Raw genomic sequence first — 19,438 nt, 5'->3', positions numbered from 1 at the left:
GTTTGCTAAGTTCTTTATAGATTTTGGACACTAGCCCTTTATCTGATATGTCATTTGCAAATATCTTCTCCCATTCTGTCAGTTGTCTTTTGCTTTTGTTCACTGTTTCCTTTGCTGTGCAAAAGCTTTTGATCTTGATAAAATCCCAAAAGTTCATTTTTGCCCTTGCTTCCCTTGCCTTTGGCGAAGTTCCTAGGAAGATGTTGCTGCGGCTGAGGTCGAAGAGGTTGCTGCCTGTGTTCTCCTCAAGGACTTTGATGGATTTCTTTCTCACATTGAGATCCGTCACCCATTTTGAGTCTATTTTCGTGTGTGGTGTAAGGAAATGATCCAATTACATTTTTCTGCATGTGGCTGTCCAATTTTCCCAACACCATTTATTGAAGAGGCTGTCTTTTTTCCATTGGACATTCTTTCCTGCTTTGTCGAAGTTGAGTTGACCATAGAGTTGAGGGTGCATTTCTGGGCTCTCTATTCTGTTCCATTGATCTATGTGTCTGTTTTTGTGCCAGTACCATGCTGTCTTGATGATGACAGCTTTGTAATAGAGCTTGAAGTCCGGAATTGTGATGCCACCAACTTTGGCTTTCTTTTTCAATATTCCTTTGGCTATTCAAGGTCTTTTCTGGTTCCATATAAATTTTAGGATTATTTGTTCCATTTCTTTGAAAAAAATGGATGGTACTTTGATAGGAATTGCATTAAATGTGTAGATTGCTTTAGGTAGCATAGACATTTTCACAATATTTATTCTTCTAATCCAGGAGCATGGAACATTTTTCCATTTATTTGTGTCTTCCTCAATTCCTTTCATGAGTACTTTATAGTTTTCTGTGTATAGATTATTAGTCTCTTTGGTTAGGTTTATTCCTAGGTATCTTATAGTTTTGGGTGCAATTGTAAAAGGGATGGACTCCTTAATTTCCCTTTCTTCTGTCTTGTTGTTGGTGTAGAGAAATGCAACTGATTTCTGTGCATTGATTTTATATCCTGACACTTTACTGAATTCCTGTACAAGTTCTAGCAGTTTTGGAGTGGAGTCTTTTGGGTTTGCCACATATAGTATCATATCATCTGCAAAGAGTGATAGTTGACTTCTTCTTTGCCGATTTGGATGCCTTTAATTTCCTTTTGTTGTCTGATTGCTGAGGCTAGGACTTCTAGTACTATGTTGAATAGCAGTGGTGATAACGGACATCCCTGCCGTGTTCCTGACCTTAGCGGAAAAGCTTTCAGTTTTTCTCCATTGAGAATGATATTTGCGGTGGGTTTTTCATAGATGGCTTTGATAATATTGAGGTATGTGCCATCTATCCCTACACTTTGAAAAGTTTTGATCAGGAAGGGATGCTGTACTTTGTCAAATGCTTTTTCAGCATCTATGGAGAGTATCATATGCTTCTTGTTCTTTCTTTTATTAATGTGTTGTATCACATTGATTGATTTGCGGATGTTGAACCAACCTTGCAGCCCTGGAATAAATCCCACTTGGTCGTGGTGAATAATCCTTTTAACGTACTGTTGAATCCTATTGGCTAGTATTTTGGCGAGAATTTTTGCATCTGTGTTCATCAAGGATATTGGTCTGTAGTTTTCTTTTTTGTTGGGATCCTTGTCTGGTTTTGGGATCAAGGTGATGCTGGCCTCATAAAATGAGTTTGGAAGTTTTCCTTCTATTTCTATTTTTTGGAACAGTTTCAGGAGAATAGGAATTAGTTCTTCTGTAAATGTTTGGTAGAATTCCGCCGGAAGCCCTCTGGCCCTGGGCTTTTGTTTGTTTGGAGATTTTTTTTTTTAAGATTTTATTTATTTATTTGACAGAGAGAGATCACAAGTAGGCAGAGAGGCAGGCAGAGTGAGAGGAAGGGATGCAGGCTCCCTGCCGAGCAGAGAGCCCGACGTGGGACTCGATCCCAGGACCCTGAGATCATGACCTGAGCCGAAGGCAGCGGCTTAACCCACTGAGCCATCCAGGCGCCCCTGTTTGGAGATTTTTGATGACTGTTTCAATCTCCTTACTGGTTATGGATCTGTTCAGGCTTTCTATTTCTTCCTGGTTCAGTTGTGGTAGTTTATATGTCTTTAGGAATGCATCCATTTCTTCCAGATTGTCAAATTTGTTGGCATAGAGTTGCTCATAGAATGTTCTTATAATTGTCTGTATTTCTTTGGTGTTCGTTGTGATCTCTCCTCTTTCATTCATGATTTTATTTATTTGGGTCCTTTCTCTTTTCTTTTTGATAAGTCTGGCCAGGGGTTTATCAATCTTATTAATTCTTTCAAAGAACCAGCTCCTAGTTTCGTTGATTTGTTCTATTGTTTTTTTTTGGTTTCTATTTCATTGATTTCTGCTCTAATCTTTATGATTTCTCTTCTCCTGCTAGGTTTAGGGTTTCTTTCTTGTTCTTTCTCCAGCTCCTTTAGGTGTAGGGTTAGGTTGTGTACCTGAGAAAGGCTTTCTTGTTTCTTGAGAAAGGCTTGTACCGCTATATATTTTCCTCTCAGGACTGCCTTTGTTGTGTCCCATAGATTCTGAACAGTTGTGTTTTCATTATCATTTGTTTCCATAAATTTTTTCAATTCTTCTTTAATTTCCTGGTTGACCCATTCATTCTTTAGAAGGATGCTGTTTAGTCTCCATGTATTTGGGTTCTTTCCAAATTTCCTCTAGTTATTGAGTTCTAGCTTTAGAGCATTGTGGTCTGAAAATATGCAGGGAATGATCCCAATCTTTTGATACCAGTTGAGACTTGATTTAGGACCAAGAATGTGATCTATTCTGGAGAATGTTCCATGTGCACTAGAGAAGAATGTGTATTCTGTTGCTTTGGGATGAAATGTTCTGAATATATCTGTGATGTCCATCAGGTCCAGTGTGTCATTGAAGGCCTTGATTTCCTTGATGATCTTTTGCTTGGATGATCTGTCCATTTTAGTGATGGGAGTGTTAAAATCCCCTACTATTATTGTATTCTTGTCGATGTGTTTCTTTGATTTTGTTATTAATTGGTTTATATAGTTGGCTGCTCCCACGTTAGGGGCATAGATATTTAAAATTGTTAGATCTTCTTGTTGGACAGTTCCTTTGAGTATGATGTAGTGTCCTTCCTCATCTCTTATTATAGTCTTTGGCTTAAAATCTAATTGATCTGATATAAGGATTGCCACTCCTGCTTTCTTCTGATGTCCATTAGCATGGTAAATTCTTTTCCACCCCCTCACTTTAAACCTGGAGGTGTCTTTGGGTTTAAGATGAGTTTCTTGTAGGCAACATAGAGATGGGTTTTGTTTTTTTATCCATTCTGCTACCCTGTGTCTTTTGATTGGGGCATTTAGCCCATTAACATTCAGGGTAACTATTGAGAGATATGAATTTAGTGCCATTGTATTGCCTGTAAGGTGACTGTTATTGTATATTGTCTCTGTTTCTTTCTGATCTACTACTTTGAGGGTCTATCTTTGCTTAGAGGACCCCTTTCAATATTTCCTGTAGAGCTGGTTTATTATTTGCAAATTCTTTCAGTTTTTGTTTGTCCTGCAAGCTTTTAATCTCTCCTTCTATTTTCAATGATAGCCTAGCTGGATATAGTATTCTTGGCTGCATGTTTTTCTCATTTAGTACTCTGAATATATCATGCCAGCTTTTTCTGGCCTGCCAGGTCTCTGTGGATAAGTCTGCTGCCAATCTAATATTTTTACCATTGTACGTTACAGACTTCTTTTCCCGGGCTGCCTTCAGGATCTTTTCTTTGTCACTAAGACTTGTAAATTTTACTATTAGGTGACGTGGTGTGGACCTATTCTTATTGATTTTAATGTGGGTTCTCTGAACCTCCTGGATTTTGATGCTTGTTCCCTTTGCCATATTGGGGAAATTCTCTCCAATAATTCTCTCCAATATACCTTCTGCTCCCCTATCTGTTTCCTCTTCTTCTGGAATCCCAATTATTCTAATGTTGTTTCGTCTTATGGTGTCACTTATCTCTCGAATTCTCCCCTCGTGGTCCAGTAGCTGTTTGTCCCTCTTTTGCTCAGCTTCTTTATTCTCTGTCATTTGGTCTTCTATATCGCTAATTCTTTCTTCTGCCTCATTTATCCTAGCAGTGAGAGCCTCCATTTTTGATTGCACCTCATTAATAGCTTTTTTGATTTCAACTTGGTTAGATTTTAGTTCTTTTATTTCTCGAGAAAGGGCTTTTATATCTCCCGAGACGGTTGCTTTAATATCTTCCATGCCTTTTTCAAGCCCGGCTAGAACCTTGAGAATCGTCATTCTGAACTCTATATCTGACATATTACCAATGTCTGTATTGATTAGGTCCCTAGCCTTTGGTACTGCCTCTTGTTCTTTTTTTTGTTGTGAATTTTTCCGCCTTGTCATTTTGTCCAGATAAGAGTATATGAAGGAGCAAGTAAAATACTAAAAGTGTGGCAACAACCCCAGGAAAATATGCTTTAGCCAAATCAGAAGAGATCCCGAATTGTGAGGGGGGGGAGAATGGGGATAAAAAGGGGTTCAGAAAGAAAGAAAAAAAAGAAACTATTAAAAAAAGAAATCCGATAAAGAAAAAATATAAAAAGAGGAAAAAAAAATATATATATTAGATAAACTATTTAAAAAACTTTAAAAAAAGAAAACGGTAAAAGTTAAAAAAAATTTAGCAGAAGAAGAGAAAATGAAAAAAAAAAATTGAAAAAGAAAAAAAAATAAATTAACTGCAAGGCTAAAAAATCATGGGGAGAAAGCCATGAGTTCTGTGCTTTGCTTTCTTCTCCTCTGGAATTCCGCCGCTCTCCTTGGTAGGTGAACTTGGTCCTGGCTGGGTTTCCCGTTGATCTTCTGGGGGAGGGGCCTGTTGTAGTGATTCTCAAGTGTCTTTGCCACAGGCAGAGTTGCACCGCCCTTACCCGGGGCCTCGCTGAGTAATCTGCTCGGGTTTCCTGGGTTTGCTTTCAGGAGCTTTTGTTCCCTGAGCGCTTTCCGTAGAGTTCTGGAGGACGGGAATAAAGATGGTGGCCTCCTGGTCTCCGGCCCGGAGGAGCCAAGAGCCCAGGGCCCCACTTCTCAGTGCGCCCTCAGAGAACAGCGCCCAATGACTCTTGTCACCCTGCCTCTGGCCACGCTCCGAGCTGACCAAGCCTGCGACCGGTTCAAGGCAACCCCGAGCTGAGAGTCACTCCTCGGCTCTGTCTCTGTAGCCGGCTTCCCCGTTCTAATACTGGAAAGCTCTGCGACACTCAGACACCCCCGATCCTTCTGCGACCCTGCGGGACCTGAGGCCGCGCTGACCCCGCCTGGGCTTCACCCCAGTTAAGCCTCTGGAGCGATGTCCCTCAGCAGAACAGACTTTTAAAAGTCCTGATTTTGCTCCATTGCTCCGCCGCTCGCCGGGAGCCGGCCCCTCCCCCCGCGGTCTATCTTCCCGTCGCTTTGGATTCACTTTTCCGCCAGTCCTACCTTGCAGAAAGTAGTTGATTTTCTGTTCCTGGAATTGCTGTTCTTCTTCTCTTCAATCTCCCGTTGGATTTGTAGGTGTTTGCAATCTTTAGTTAAGCTATTTAGTTGATCTCCCGCTACCCGAAGTAGTCTCAGCCTGCTACATCTCCACCATCTTGACTCCTCCCTATATGGCCTTTTTTTAAAAGATTTTATTTATATATTTGACAGAGAGAGACAGATCACAAGTAGGCAGAGAGGCAGAGAGAGGAAGAAGCAGGTTCCCTGCTGAGCAGAGAGCCTGATGCGGGGCTCGATCCCAGGACCCTGGGATAATGCCCTGAGCTTAAGGCAGAGGCTTTAATCCACTGAGTCACCCAGGCACCCCATATAAGGCCTTTTCGGTGTTGAGGCATGTTCCTGGTCTACACACACTGTTGAGAATTTTGATTGCAAACAGATATTAAAATGTGTCAAATGCTTCCCTGCATCTCAAGATGATCACATCATTTTTAATCTTTATTTTCTTAATGTGCTGTATCACTTTGATCAATGTGCACCTGTAAACCATCATTGCATTCCCGCCAGATCCCACTTGATATAGTATATAATTTTCTCTGCATATTGGTGAACTTGAGTTGCTAGTATTTTTTTTAAATATTTTATTTATTTATTTGACAGAGAGATCAGAAGTAGGCAGAGAGGCAGGCAGGGGGGGGGGAATCAGGCTCCCTTCTGAGCAGAGAGCCCAATGCGGGGCTCGAACCCAGGACCCTGAGATCATGACCTGAGCTGAAGGCAGAGGCTTAACCCACTGAGCTACCCAGGCACCCCAAGTTGCTAGTATTTTATTGAACATTTTTGCATCTATGGTCATCAGGGATATTAGACTGTAAGATTCTTTTCTTGGGGGGGTCCTCGTGGTTTTTTTGTTTTGTTTTGTTTTTGTTTTTGTTTTTGTTTTTTTTTGCATTGGGGTTATGTTGGCCTCAGCAAATGAGTTTAGAAGCTTTCTCTTATGGTTTTTGGAAAAGTGGGCAAACAACTGCTATGAATCCTTCCCTGAATGGTAGAATTTACCATGAAATGCATCTGGTTCTGAAAGTTGGATTTCTGGGAGGTTTTAAATTGCTGATGTGATGAGTACTGGTGTTTTATGTAAGTATTGAATCGTTAAAGATGAAACTGTTTCTACATCTTGGTGGTGGGTTGGATGAAGGGGAATGAGGGTCATGGGGACCCAGCACTCAGAGGCTCCATCTGCCACTGCAGCTGTGCCATTCCTCTCAGATGCTGGCAGAGGAGGAAGGACATGGCAGAAACATGGCAGAGTGGTGGTGGCGGGGTGGTGGGAATGTGGGGTCCAAGGGGGTGATGAGACTGATGCATGGCCCTCCTGTCCTACCCACAGGGTATCAGATCATCTACTGCCTAGCCAACAGCAACTCCAGCATGTTCACTACAGTGGAGATGGGTGTCATGGTGAGGCTATTCATGGCCCCTTGCTGGCCCCAGAGTCAGCGTATATCTTCAGACTGATGATCAAGATGAGGCAGGGCTGGAGGAGACCCTAGAGGCCACCATCATCACCAATGAGAAGCAAGGTAAGGCCAGAGACCCAGGTACACTGTCCTGGTTACATTGGGGAGGACAGCTGGGCCCAATTGGGAGCCACAAACTTGCTGGGTCCACAGCTTCCTGGGGCAGAGCTTGCAGGGTAGTGTTTCTACACAGCACGATATTTACCAGACTAGCAGGAATGTCCCTGGAGCGGAGGTTGTGTAACTGGATCATGGTGGTTCTGAGTCCCCATGTTGGAGGGAGGCTCCCTGAAGCCAGGTGCTTTTTCTCTGATGTTCACAACGACATGACCAGCTGAGCCAAGGGTTCCAAAACACGTTTTCTACCAAGCAATGCTAGGGAGATGTGTCTTCATGGATGCCGCTTCTGTTCCAAGCACTGGTGAGGTGCTTAATGTTCATTGTCTTGGTTTCTCCTCACCAAATCCTGGGGGCCAAAATGCTGTGAGGCCCAGTTCTATAGAAGATGTGGGGCACAGACAGATTCAGTCATTCACCGGGGACACAGCTATTGAGGCAGTGATGTCAACACCCACCACATACTCTGGACTCTGTTCCCACAGAAATATGCTGTGGGTTCCCATATCAGTGAGCCCTTGATAAGTCCTCCAGCCTCGTTCTGGGATGTACCTCAGTGGGTTCCCTTCTCAGGGCCACCCCAATCACTCTAGGCCCTTTTTATGCCACCTGACCTTGGAGGGACCACAGGGATTCCACCTTAGGTCTGCGTCAGGACAGAGCAGGGGCAATCTGGAATGAAAAGCAGGCACTGAACCCCCACTTTGTGGCTGCCAGGAGCCTGGGTGGCTTTCAGGGCAGTGTGATGCCTGCCAGTTTCTGTGCTACAACCAGCCCACATGCATAGTTCCTTAGAGTTCTGGCTTCAGAATGTGTGGCTCAGGGACTGCATCCCTGTTCTCTCCACATCCAGGGAGCAGGCTGTGCTTTGGCCCTGATGAGGACACAGGGTAGCACATAGGTAGTTGCTTGACCTGGCCTATCACAAGAGTGGTGTTGAGGGGAACATATGGCTCATTTACCTCCTGTGCTCTTGAATGGAGAGCCCCATCCATGCCCCAGAGGTATCTCCCTGGACTTTGGAGCAAATTCAAAACAACAAAATGAAAGGATCCAGGATACATTTGGGCTCATTTACCTGCAGAGGTACTCTTGGTCTGTGGCTTGCTCATCAATGTCAGAGCAGGGCTCTTACTGGAGCACAGGTAGGCTGATAAACAGGCCTACTGCAGGGTATCTTGAAATGTTTCCACCCTGGGAGAAACACATTTGCTCACTACTCAAGTGTTCTTTGTGCTGTTGTGCTGAATCATTCTCTGATTCACTTGCATACCATGAGAGGCTGAATGATATGCAATGCCTGGAGTGTAGATTGTGTTGGCTTCCCTGTACCTCTGTACCTAGGGGTTATTCGGCTGGTGGGGAGGGGCCTGGGAGCAGGTATTTGTGTCTGATGTGCCTTGTTTCAGAAGTGCCCCCGAGGTTGAGCAGGAACCCGGGGGCTGCAGTCCTGTCACTTGGGTCCACATTGGTTACCATGATGGTTGAGTTGAGGAGAGCACAGGGCCAGCAAGCCAGAGTCTGTGGCTCCTCAACTGCCTCTTGAGGGCCTGCAACCAGGGCCGAGGGCACTGGAGCAGAGCCAGAACCACAGGGCCCAGGCACTGGAGGCACGGAGGTAGGTGGGCAGTCCCAGGCAGCTTCATCAGACAGCCAGATCACAGTGGGTTGAAGCCCAGCTCTGTACTCTGTGACACATTGGAGGGTTGGCATGTCTCAGGGCAAAAACCACAGAGCGGGAATTCTGCCATCACCACAACCCTGAAGTATAAGGTGTGGTGTGGAGCGCAGTCAGGCACCTGGGTACAGTGTGTGTGTCTCCTAATTCAGTCTCCTTTCAAATGCCTAGGTCAGCACCTGGGCGTTGGATAGAGGAAAGCTGGCTAGGGTGCAGGAGTTCTTTCTGAGGAGGCTGGGAGGTGGAATCCTGCCCCGTGGCTGGGGTGGTAGGGTTAGAGACCAAAATATCCTGCTAAGCACTAAGGCTCAGGCTCTGTGCAAGGGGATTCTTGGAAGCGCCACAGAAGATCCCCATCTGCATGTCCCTGCAGCTCTGCTCCCCCTGCACAAACCTTGGATGGGTGCAAGGATGGAGAAAGGTGGGAAGGAGTATATTTGTTCCTTCCACCCCTTTGAGGGTTACCATCTTCCAAAGAGATCCATCAAGGGCATGGAACACAGAGGATGAGTGGCCTGGTGGACACCAAGAGAGGGTGTGCTGTGCAACCGGGGGAAAAAGGGCTAGACCTGCCTGACCATGGTGGATGCAAAGTGGGCACTGAACAGTTTTGTGGACCTTGGGCAAGGCGTTGGGCTGCAGGGTTTCACCATAATCCAGGAAGCCTCCATGAACACTGTTTCAAATCCTTTAGAACCCCTCTGGTTTTCTCCTTGGGAGAAAATTCTAGAAGCAGAAACCTTAGCTCAGAAGACATGAGTGTGTTTGGCTTGGAGATATGGAAACTCATGGACACGCCATGCCCTAGGGACCGAGATGCAGTTCTTGTGGACTCTCTGCTTCCATGCTGATGTCTTGACTTCAATGTTTGGTGAAAATATATCTCATTAAGCGTGTGTCCACAAGCCTTTCATCCCTACTCTACCACTAAATGCCTGTGACTTTACACGGGGATTTGTCTCATGGGGTCTTAGTGTCCGATCGTGAAAATCCTCAAACTCAACTGGGTATGGATTTGCAGAACTCATGGAAAAACTGCATTCAAGCCAAACAAGAATTAATAAGGGGGGGGGACTGAGTGAGTTGAGGAAGATGAGTCTCCCTTTGTGACTCTTGTTTGAAGCATTGCTGGTTCTTTAATGTTTCTTCTACCAGATTGAGGGAAACTGTATCTGAAAGTATCCATGATCTACAGAAATGTGATGATAAATTTCTGTGTGAGGAAATGGAAGCATTTAACTTCTCTGGCTCCCTGAACCCTCCATCACTCAAAAACTCTCAGGGAGAATTCTTTCTTCCAAGGTACTTAGGATTATTGGCATAAGTTCAGCACAAGTGCCTTTTCCTTGTAACAGAACACCGCTGGAAACATTGGTTATTTTACCAAGAGATTGAGTGAAATGTCCAATTTGAGAGTAACGTGTATAGACTCAGATAATGACCAGACAATTTTCAGTAATTAAGGTTGGCTTTGTGGAGCCCCTTGGCAATAGCGGCTTCACACCTCGATGACACAGTGCCCAGGAGCCTTGCCAAATGAGTAGGGAAAGTAACTTATTGGCAATTATAGGAATGGCAAGATATTTGGGGGACCTCGAGAAGAGGAATCCACCCAAATCGACAGGTATTGCAGTCAAGTCTGATGGGAGTATCGCGCTTGGCTTTGGCTTGGACACGCTACTGAAAGTTCACTCTAGAGATTCCTCATGAAAAGTTCCAGCACAGCAGGGTTTCAAAATCTGTATGGAACGGTCCATCACTATGCCTGCCAGGCTTAGTTAGAATAGATGCTAAGAAAACAAGTGTGCTTCTGGCTGCCTTCTTGCATCTAAGAAACCATCCCAAATCCGTTGAACTGAAATCCATCAGCCATGTGGACTGGCACCTGTTGCCACCACCACTAGGCATTTCTGTGCCTAACAATGGGTCCCATGAAGCTCTGAATCTATTTAGTTTGCAATCAGGTTTGGAGGCTGACAGTGTTTTCTTATTGGGAAAATCCTATCAGAACTATACCCCAAATTGTCCCAGAATTCTCTAGAAGCTGGTTGTTGGAGGGCTTGCCCTTTGGGTCAGTAGCATAGTCGCTGGTTAGGAGTGAAACAATCTTCAATCTCCAAGGTATAGGTTACATTCATTTTGGGTGGTGATTAGTTGTTGGTTATTTTTATTTCTTTCTTTTCTTTTTTTTTTTTTTTTTTTTTTTTTTTTTAGTTCCAGGGTCCATGAGAGGCATGTCTTAAAAAGGAAAGACCAGAGACTCATTTCAGCCAAATAGAGTTGTGAAAAAAGAAAGAAAGAAAGACTAACAGAGTCACTCACATAGAGTAGAAAAGACATTGAGAAGGTAGAGTACATGCACATCTCCTATGGGTGTTCTGTGTCATTGAAGTTACGGGGTAGATTAATGAGAATGCTTGTCAAAGGTGAAAGAAGATTCAAGGAGAAGTAAACAACCCTAGGACGGTCATGCAAAATGCAGTTGAAATAGGGTTTCTGCAGATCTTCTGTTCGGGTTCTGGAGCAGCAGAAACTTTACTTAGACTCTCATCACTAGTTGCAAATGGTTATTGACCTCTGGGCCATCTCCTGGCCCATATCTTCCTGCTTGGGACTGGCATAGATATCATGGAACTCCTGGTAGCCAATTTACCATGCATGTATTATTTGAAGGTCTGCCAGCAGCAATGCTAAGTCTTTCACAAATTTCGGGTTCCTGTGGTTTTGGCTTCATTGAGCTTGTGCTTTCTGCTGGAAGTGAGGAGCATGCTTTCAGTTTTGTATGACATTGTGTCTTCCAGAATATGGGTCCTGAGACCTCAACTAAATGCTCTCCCTGTTTTTAGAGGTGGTGCTTCAAGGCTCAGGTGACTTGGCCTCCTTGGCAGCATCCAATGCATCTGGCCTCTGTCTCTTCAATGCAGATTCAAGTGCAACACGTACAGGAGTGTGAGCTCTGTCGTCTCCCTGGTGCATCTACATCACAGCAGTAAGTTGTCCTGTTTCTGAAACTTCCACCTGGGTTGAGGTTCAGGGCTTGACTTGGGTGCCTCTTTTGCTGGCTTCTGTCTTTTTTCCAAAGGGAAAGACACCCTCTTCTTTTCTAATAACTTAACCAGAATATCTAGAGTTTGTTGCTTGGGGGAAATTACTTAGTGGCACATATGGAAAAGGTTCTGCAAGTCCCTGCTCCAAACAAAACATCTGAACTACAGGTTGCTTCTGTTAGCAGAATCCTGAGTTATTGCAGGGTTATCTTATAAATAGACATTCTCTCCAAAATAGTGTTTTCTGTCAACACATTCTTTTTAGGGCCAGTAAACTAGAGTAAATAATATCGGGCATCATTACTAATGGATCTCTGAGTGGACGTGCTTTTTTTCTTTTTTCTTTTTTTTTTTTTTTTTGTTTTGTTTTGTTTTTTTTTTTTTAGAAGGGGAGGTGCGAGAGAGAGAGGGAGACACTGAGCAGGCGCCACACGCTTTGCAGAGCATGACACAGGGCTTGATCTCACAACGCTGGGATCATCATCTCAGCCAAAATCAAGAGGGTCAGTAAGAAGGTCACTCACATAGAGTGGAGAAGACATGAGGAGGTAGAATGTTTACATATCTCCTGTAGGAATTCCGTATCACTGAAGATTCAGGGTAGATGAATGAGAACATATTTCTAATATGAAGACTCTAGGATAAGTAAGCATCGCTAAGATGGTCATGTGAAATGCAGTTGTAATAGGGTTTCTGCAAGTCTTCTGTTTGGTTCTGGGAGCAGCAGGAAGTTTAGTCTCTTGTAACTAGTTGGTGATTGACGTCTGGGTCACCTCTTCTCCTACATGCTCCTCCTTAAGACTGGCATAGACATCGTGGAACTTCTGGTAGCCAAGTTTGGAAGAGGAGGTATGGAGGGAGAGAGAGACATTTACACAGGCTCCACCTGCGGTGTAGAGCATGAAACATGTCAGGGGCTTAATCTGACAACCCTGATATCAGGACCTGAGCCAAAGTCAAGAGTTGGTCCCTTAACTAAAAGAACCATGCAGGCATTCCTGGATGTGCTTTGTGTTTATGGAAGGGAGCATACGTATCCCCTCCTATTCTAAATATTCTAAATTGGGGACTGTTTCCATATCGGCAGTGTCTTACACCTTCTCAGGCCAAGAGATAAGGAGCTATTCTTGGTGGTGGAGAAAAGCAGTTGGCTACCAAATTCTCATAGAAGGGGAGAGAGCCCTCACTGCCTGAATCCGAACAGTAGAGTGTAATTCCTGTCCTGATACACACAGTTCTTCAAAAACAGCACCATTGTAAGAGATGAAATTAATTTGCAAGTCCCTGGGTGGCACAGTTGGTTAAGCATCTGGCTTTGGCTGACGTCAGGATTCCTGGATCCTGGAGGATCAGGCCCTGCATTGGGCACCCTTCTCAATGTGAAGCCTGCTTTCTCTCCCTCTTCTCTGCTGCCTAACCCGGACTGTTCTTGCTCCCTCTCTAGCTCTCTCACTCTCAAATAAGTACAGAAAATAGAAATATTTCTAAGCATGTAATTAATTTATAAATCTTTTCCAATTTATGAGGACAATATTAGTAGAATTAAGGCCACATGAGAGGTAGATCACAAACCATGTGTTTGTTGAGTCTTGTTGCCATTCATCCTTGCGATCTACTTACATTGATAGATTAATGTTTTCGTGAACATACGTCAATCATCCTTTGTTCTAAGATTCTAAGTTAACCCTTCAATTGATGTTCTCATGGATCCCAGGCAGTGTATATATGTGTCAAACTTCCTACCAAGAGACAGTAGCAGTGTCAGTTGTGAGAGCTAGTAAAGGAAAAGTCCCCCGACCTTAATTGGCACAGTGTGCATGGTTGTGAGACCCCGCCTGTTCGGTGATACTGGCCTTTATGCAAGTACTGATGGATGGGAGCAGATTTGCTTTATTTCTAGCTAATGATTACTGAAATACTGCATTCAGCATCCCTCAGAACGTGACACAGTTGTATGTGTTTGGAGTGAAAAATTGTCAGTGTCTGAGTTTGTATCTCAATTTCACCCTAAGAAATTTCTTGGGAGGTATTTGCCCAGTGATTTTCTGATGTGAGTGTCCTGGAGAGAATTTCCCCTTGTTGCATTGGGATCAGTGTTCCATCGGTGTGAGGGTGTCGTTGCTGGCTAAGGTAGAAGGGATACCTGTAAACATTCCTTTCCTCCTTACTCCAGGAGGATTTTCTTCTGTGCGAATCCTCCCAGGTCCTTCACATATTTGCTCCATGAGGAATGGGATTCCCACATGGACTTTATCAGCATTCAGCAGCAGCTATGATGCAGGGTGTCCCAGGATGTCCCTGTACCTTCGCTCCTGTATGAGGAATGACCTGCTCTCTGAGTGGTAGCAGGAGCTTAGGCCAGAGCCCCAGTTGAAGCTTCTTCCACCAAGATACAGCCCTAGTGCTTCTCCCCGTGTGAGTTCTCTGGTGTTAGGAAAGGGACCACATCTGGCAGAACGCTCTGCCTCAGTGATCAGAGACACAGGGTTTGTACTCTGTGATTTCTGTGGTGGTGAGAAAGGTGGGCACTCTGAGTACAGACAGGATCCCAGTAGTGACAGACAAAGGTTTCTCTGGTCTGAGTTGTCTGGTGTCTCCAAATGTGAGAGATGTATCTAAGAGCTCTTCAACGTTGACCACATTTGTCGGGGTTCCCACCGGTGTGGATCCTAAGATGCTGGCTAAGGGTGTGGCTGTACTAAATGCTTTCCCTTGAAGATGGATTCAACCAGTTTCTGTCTGTGGCAATGTGCCCATGGCCTCGAAGGGATGCATGTTGCTGTGAGCTCTGGTACAGCAATGCTACCACATGGTTTCTAACCCATGTGAGGTCATGGGGAAGAATAAGAACAGATCTCTTTGAATGAAGGGTCTCCCACCCTTGTTACATCCCTAAGGTGCCTCTCCTGTGGTTTTGGTGTGTGCAGAGGTGAGCCCTGCCCTAGAATTGTTTCCCCCATGCGTATCATGTCTACTTTCCTCAGAAAGATGAGTTCTCTCGTGTATCCCGAGGTTAGAACCCCGACCAAACGCTCTTCCACACTGGGGAGATGTGTGTGGTGCGATCCATGATGAATGAGTTCTGATGTCATTTGAACTGGGGACACATGGCTGAAGGTTCTTCCACATTGTCTGTAAATACAAGGTTTCTCTTCCCAGGACATAACACACATGGAATGCGGTGAGGTACGTGAGAAATCTCCCTCCTGTGCCCCAGCATTGGCCGGGTTCCTGTGCAGTGTGAACCTTGTGCTACTGACCAAAACAGGAGGAGGTGTGGAAGGATTGCTCACTCATGTTCCTCCCTTCCTGACTCAACATACCAATTCCAACCACTTCCTTCAGGAATTGTCTCTTCATCAACCTCTGCATGCCACTTGTAGTCAGGTGCAGTGTTACTTTCTGCAATTCAGATAGATCTTTCTACATGGTAGCCTCACACCCATGTCAACTGCTGATTAAATTTTAGATGTTTGAGTTTCAAAGACTATATCGGGGAGTTGTGTTCAAGCCAGTGACTTTTACAGACACTCAGGCGATGGTTTGACTTGAAGCACATTTCAGCCCAGAAATAAAACTATTCAGATTTCTGTGCTATGTGGGGGTCATGATGGGAGGCTAACTCTATTTATGATGGGGTTGGGGGTGGTCAGGCAAAAGGGAGGTTTTGCAAGAACGTTGCAGTAGGACAGAGGACACACAGGATACAGGAGGCTTTGTTCTTTTCAAATGAAGGTGGTTTTTCCTTCTAGGAAGGCATTAATAGAAAGATAGTTGGGAGCTTCCTGGAGGAATGTTACTTTCCTCCTCTCACAAGTCCTTCTCAAGGGACTGCAGGTTTGAATAGAAATTCCATTTTATTGACATTTCCTTTGGCCTCAGCCTCCCTCAGTGTGATGGAAGGGAGGGGGATGTTAGGGCTTCAGGAAACAGAGTTATGGGTCTCTGGGTGGTAGCTAGCCTCTTGTTAAGAAAGCCTCTTCCTTGATAATCACGAGGACTTTTATAAACTGAGGGAGACTCTGGTCTTGCAGGGTTTTCATATCTATTTGTGGAGAATCTGTATTTCCCTTTCCTTATTTTAGGGCACTCAGAGCACCTGAGAAATGTCACTCATATCACATGTTGGGGGTGGGGACTTTGTTGCATGCCAGCTCCTGCTTGGTGCTCAGCTGGCTTTCTCCTCTCTCCTCGTGTGCCCCTGAACAGTTTTGACCCTTCTGTCATTAAGGTTGTTGAAGGAGGTTGGTCTCATCTTCTGTAACTTCTTCCTGCTGAATAGGGACGTAGAGCTGTCCCTACCTGTGGGTCATTCCTGGTCAGTTGGGGGGCCTCTCTGTGAAATGAAGAGACCGCTGAGTGCAGGGGAGAAGTTGTGACTGGATCTTGTTGAGTGGAAAAGACCATCTGTCCTCTGGATGTCATTGCAGTGAAGGGTTCCTGGCACCACCTGCCGAGACGGGGGGAATGGGTGGGGAGCAACACTGCAGGGTTAGAAGAAGAAAGAGAAGGAAAATCCCCATGAAGAGTCCTTTGATAGTGGGTGAGAACCCTCCCTCAGGCCAATAATTGAGCCAATCCTTAAAGAGAGGGATTCTTGGAAGTGCAGATTTGAGCCGTGGTAACTTTTAGGAACCCAGAAATCTCTTTGTGATAGTGGGGAATGTACCCACATCATTCTGTCTTTAGATTGGTACAAGCTCCACCTTGTGCAGCAGGTACAAAATCTAAAATCTTTGTGTTTTGTAGAACTGCTTCATGCATTGGGATCATTCCCTTATTTCATTGAGAAATCCTGTTTGGGCTGATATGTAGGGCCTTGACTGTGTAATCTGTAAGGAATTCCCCATGCCACACGACATCCTCCAGTCCCAAAGAGGGACAACGATGGATGCTAGGTGCCCATGTCCATGAAACGGAGCACACGTGCACCGTTTCTTGAAATGGGGAAGGTTTTCCCCAAGGTGTAGCGTGGTGATTGGGGCTCTACTTCCTCTGCTATGGTGTATGGGTGCTCCAGAAGTCAAGCTCAGATTAGGGACAGTCTCTCCTCCCTAAACCTGTTGCTGCTGCAAAACACACGGACTGAGCGGGGCCCGTTTTGTGGGACCACTGCCACTGTTGAGCCCAACATTGGTCACGGTCAGGTGCATGGAAGTGACAGGGAAGGTTCAGCGATGGCACCCTGGGGGAATACAGCCGCGGTGGCTGCTGTCCCTCGAGTCGATTCCAGGGTGGTCAAGGGTCCCTGGCCGTCCAGCTTCTTCCTTCATCTGTATGCTGTCCATGGTTTCTGGGGACTGGAGGGACATTGGGAAGAGGAGCAGCCCTTGAAGCAGACAGGGGAAAGATCGCTGCTGTGCCCCCCAGTCCCAGGGGGCCCAGTCTCACCAGACAATGAACTATTGTAGGCCCAGATCATTGCCTCGTGCTCCAAGTGTCAGTCATCAGCAGGGCTTGTGCAGCCAACTCTGGGTGTTGTGGCCGACTCAGAGGGTCCTCTTGTCTCATCCTTGGGGTTCCAGTGCCTTCTTCTGGTGGGTTGCACAGAAGTGTTCTCTTTGTTTGGCCTGGGGAGGTCAGGTGCAAGAGGGCCATTCCTGCAGGTGTGTTTCCTTGTGTTTTCATGCCGAGTCTTCCTCTGGGCCCAAATCCAAGCCACAAGAGTGGTCCCAGGGCCTTCCTGGCTCTCTTTGTCTGAGCACCTCTGGAGACTCTGGTGCCTTGGGGTCGTGGGCAGACTGTGCTCTGGTGTAGCTGTTGAGACAGCAAGTGGAGTGGTATGAGATAGCGAGTGGTATGTGGCCTGGGGCAGGACTTACCAGAGGCATGTGGGTTTTTGTGGGATGTGTCTTCTGAAGTGTTGAGGTAGAAGTTTCCGTGCAGGACCCATGTGTGTCATGAAGGAAGGGAAGTTTCCCATGGGCCCCCTGGGGCTGAATGAAGGCTACACTCCTAGGGTCACTCAGGCCCCTTCCCTGACCGTCTTCCTCCATTATTGTCAGGTCCTTCTCCTGGTGGGCTGTCCCTTCCCCAGCCTCTCTGAGAGCCCTCGACATGCCCTTCTCGTTGGGGGGAGCCTTTGCCCACACGACTGTTGCAGGTGTCATGACAGAGAAGGCATGCCCCGACTCCCATGGGAAGTGAGTTTACATGGACCCCACGCAGTGTGCAGTTGGTGGGCAAGGTGGAAGCAGGCAGGGTGGCCTTCCCGTGATGGGTCTTCCCTGCAGATTAAGGGGTTGAGGAGAGTCTCTAGAATATCAAACTCACCTAGTGAAATGGTGCCATGAGGGGACCTGAAACCTCCCTCAAGGCATCTTGGAGGCTTGGGGGACTGGAGGTATTGGTCAGGTCCTAAAGAAGTTGCCAGCATACATGACTCAGCTGGAGAATGGTGCCTACTCCATGCCAACAAAGATGCAGCACTGGGAAGGGTGAGCTGTCCTGCTCCTATGAGCCTGGGGGCCTGTCTTATTTGCTCATTTCTCAGGTGCCTGAAGTGGGAGATGGGGCCACCCCACCACTGTCTCTTCTCGACTAGTGTTCTTCAGGAGCAAGCCGTTCTGCTGATTTTTACAGAGTGGGACAGAAAGGCTTGGGTTGTGCAGAGTGAGGTGTCAATGGGGCGTGGGGCCCTTTTCCAGAGGAGCACCGTGCATGGGATGCCTGGGGTCCAGTCCCTCCAGGCAGTCAGCGCCCTCCCTCCAAGATCAGCAGCTCCTGGTCGACAGTGCCCAACCACCACAGGGAGTTGCACGAATCAGGTGGAGGTTCCCAAAGGGATGTTCTCAGGCTTCCTAATGCCTGCAGGGACTGTGACCTTCCTCTCCTCTCTTCTTTGTGGTCAGAGGCTAGGGCAGTATCCCGGGTTTTATGTGGTTTCTCAAGGTGCCCAAAAAAAGTCAGGGCAACGAGGGAGAACATGTGTCCATGTTTGCCTGCTTCTTTTCCTGCCTAACTCACCATGTTCCCAAGTCCTTCTCATCTTCTGCTTTCCTTGTTGTTTCTGTCAAATCCACAAAAGGGAAGCTTCATGAGAGCTGAAAGCAAGAGCAGAACAGGGCATGATCACAGACTTCCAGGCAGCAGAGAACCAAGTGGGGACACCCAGGCCCAGCCTCCCTTCCTGAGACCCATCCAGCATGATGAGCTGTGCCCTGCCCACTCCCAGGCCTACTGCCTGCTTTGCGATCCAGGGCTGCTTCCCAGACTCAGTGGTGAGGGGTCAGGGTGATGCTAGGAGAGGGCTGATGAGGGATACCCTGGGATTATCATGCAGAGGTTCAGATGCAAAGCCTGAGTGTCTGCCAGGGATTAGGTCCTCCGGGCTGGGTGTTGTCAAAGCAGGGAAAGGAGAAGAGCTGGGAAGAGGTGCCTATGGACAGAAGAGAGGGGAAGCCCAAGAGATGGAGGTGGAAATGAATTACAGGCACAGTGTGACTCCGTCCATCGGAATCATTGTCATCCGTGGTTTTCTCTCCAGGTCAGAGAGCAGCGAAGATGGTGGGGTGGCCGTGAGAGAGGACAAAAGGGAGTTAGTGGAGCTGACGACCTCTGACCTGCTGCTCTGGGGACGATGGCCTCTGCCCTCAGTTGGATGGGGACTCAGATCTGA

The 19,438-nt window shown here is 46.2% G+C and overlaps 1 pseudogene; it reads right to left on the bottom strand.

Moving 5' to 3' along the window:
- Positions 1-16,963: 16,963 nt before the first annotated feature.
- Positions 16,964-18,889, bottom strand: LOC125092667 (uncharacterized; annotated as a pseudogene).
- Positions 18,890-19,438: the final 549 nt, after the last annotated feature.

Source organism: Lutra lutra, unplaced genomic scaffold (genome assembly GCF_902655055.1).
Source record: "Lutra lutra unplaced genomic scaffold, mLutLut1.2, whole genome shotgun sequence".
Lineage (NCBI taxonomy): Eukaryota > Metazoa > Chordata > Mammalia > Carnivora > Mustelidae > Lutra > Lutra lutra.
This window is presented reverse-complemented; position numbering and strand designations above follow the sequence as displayed.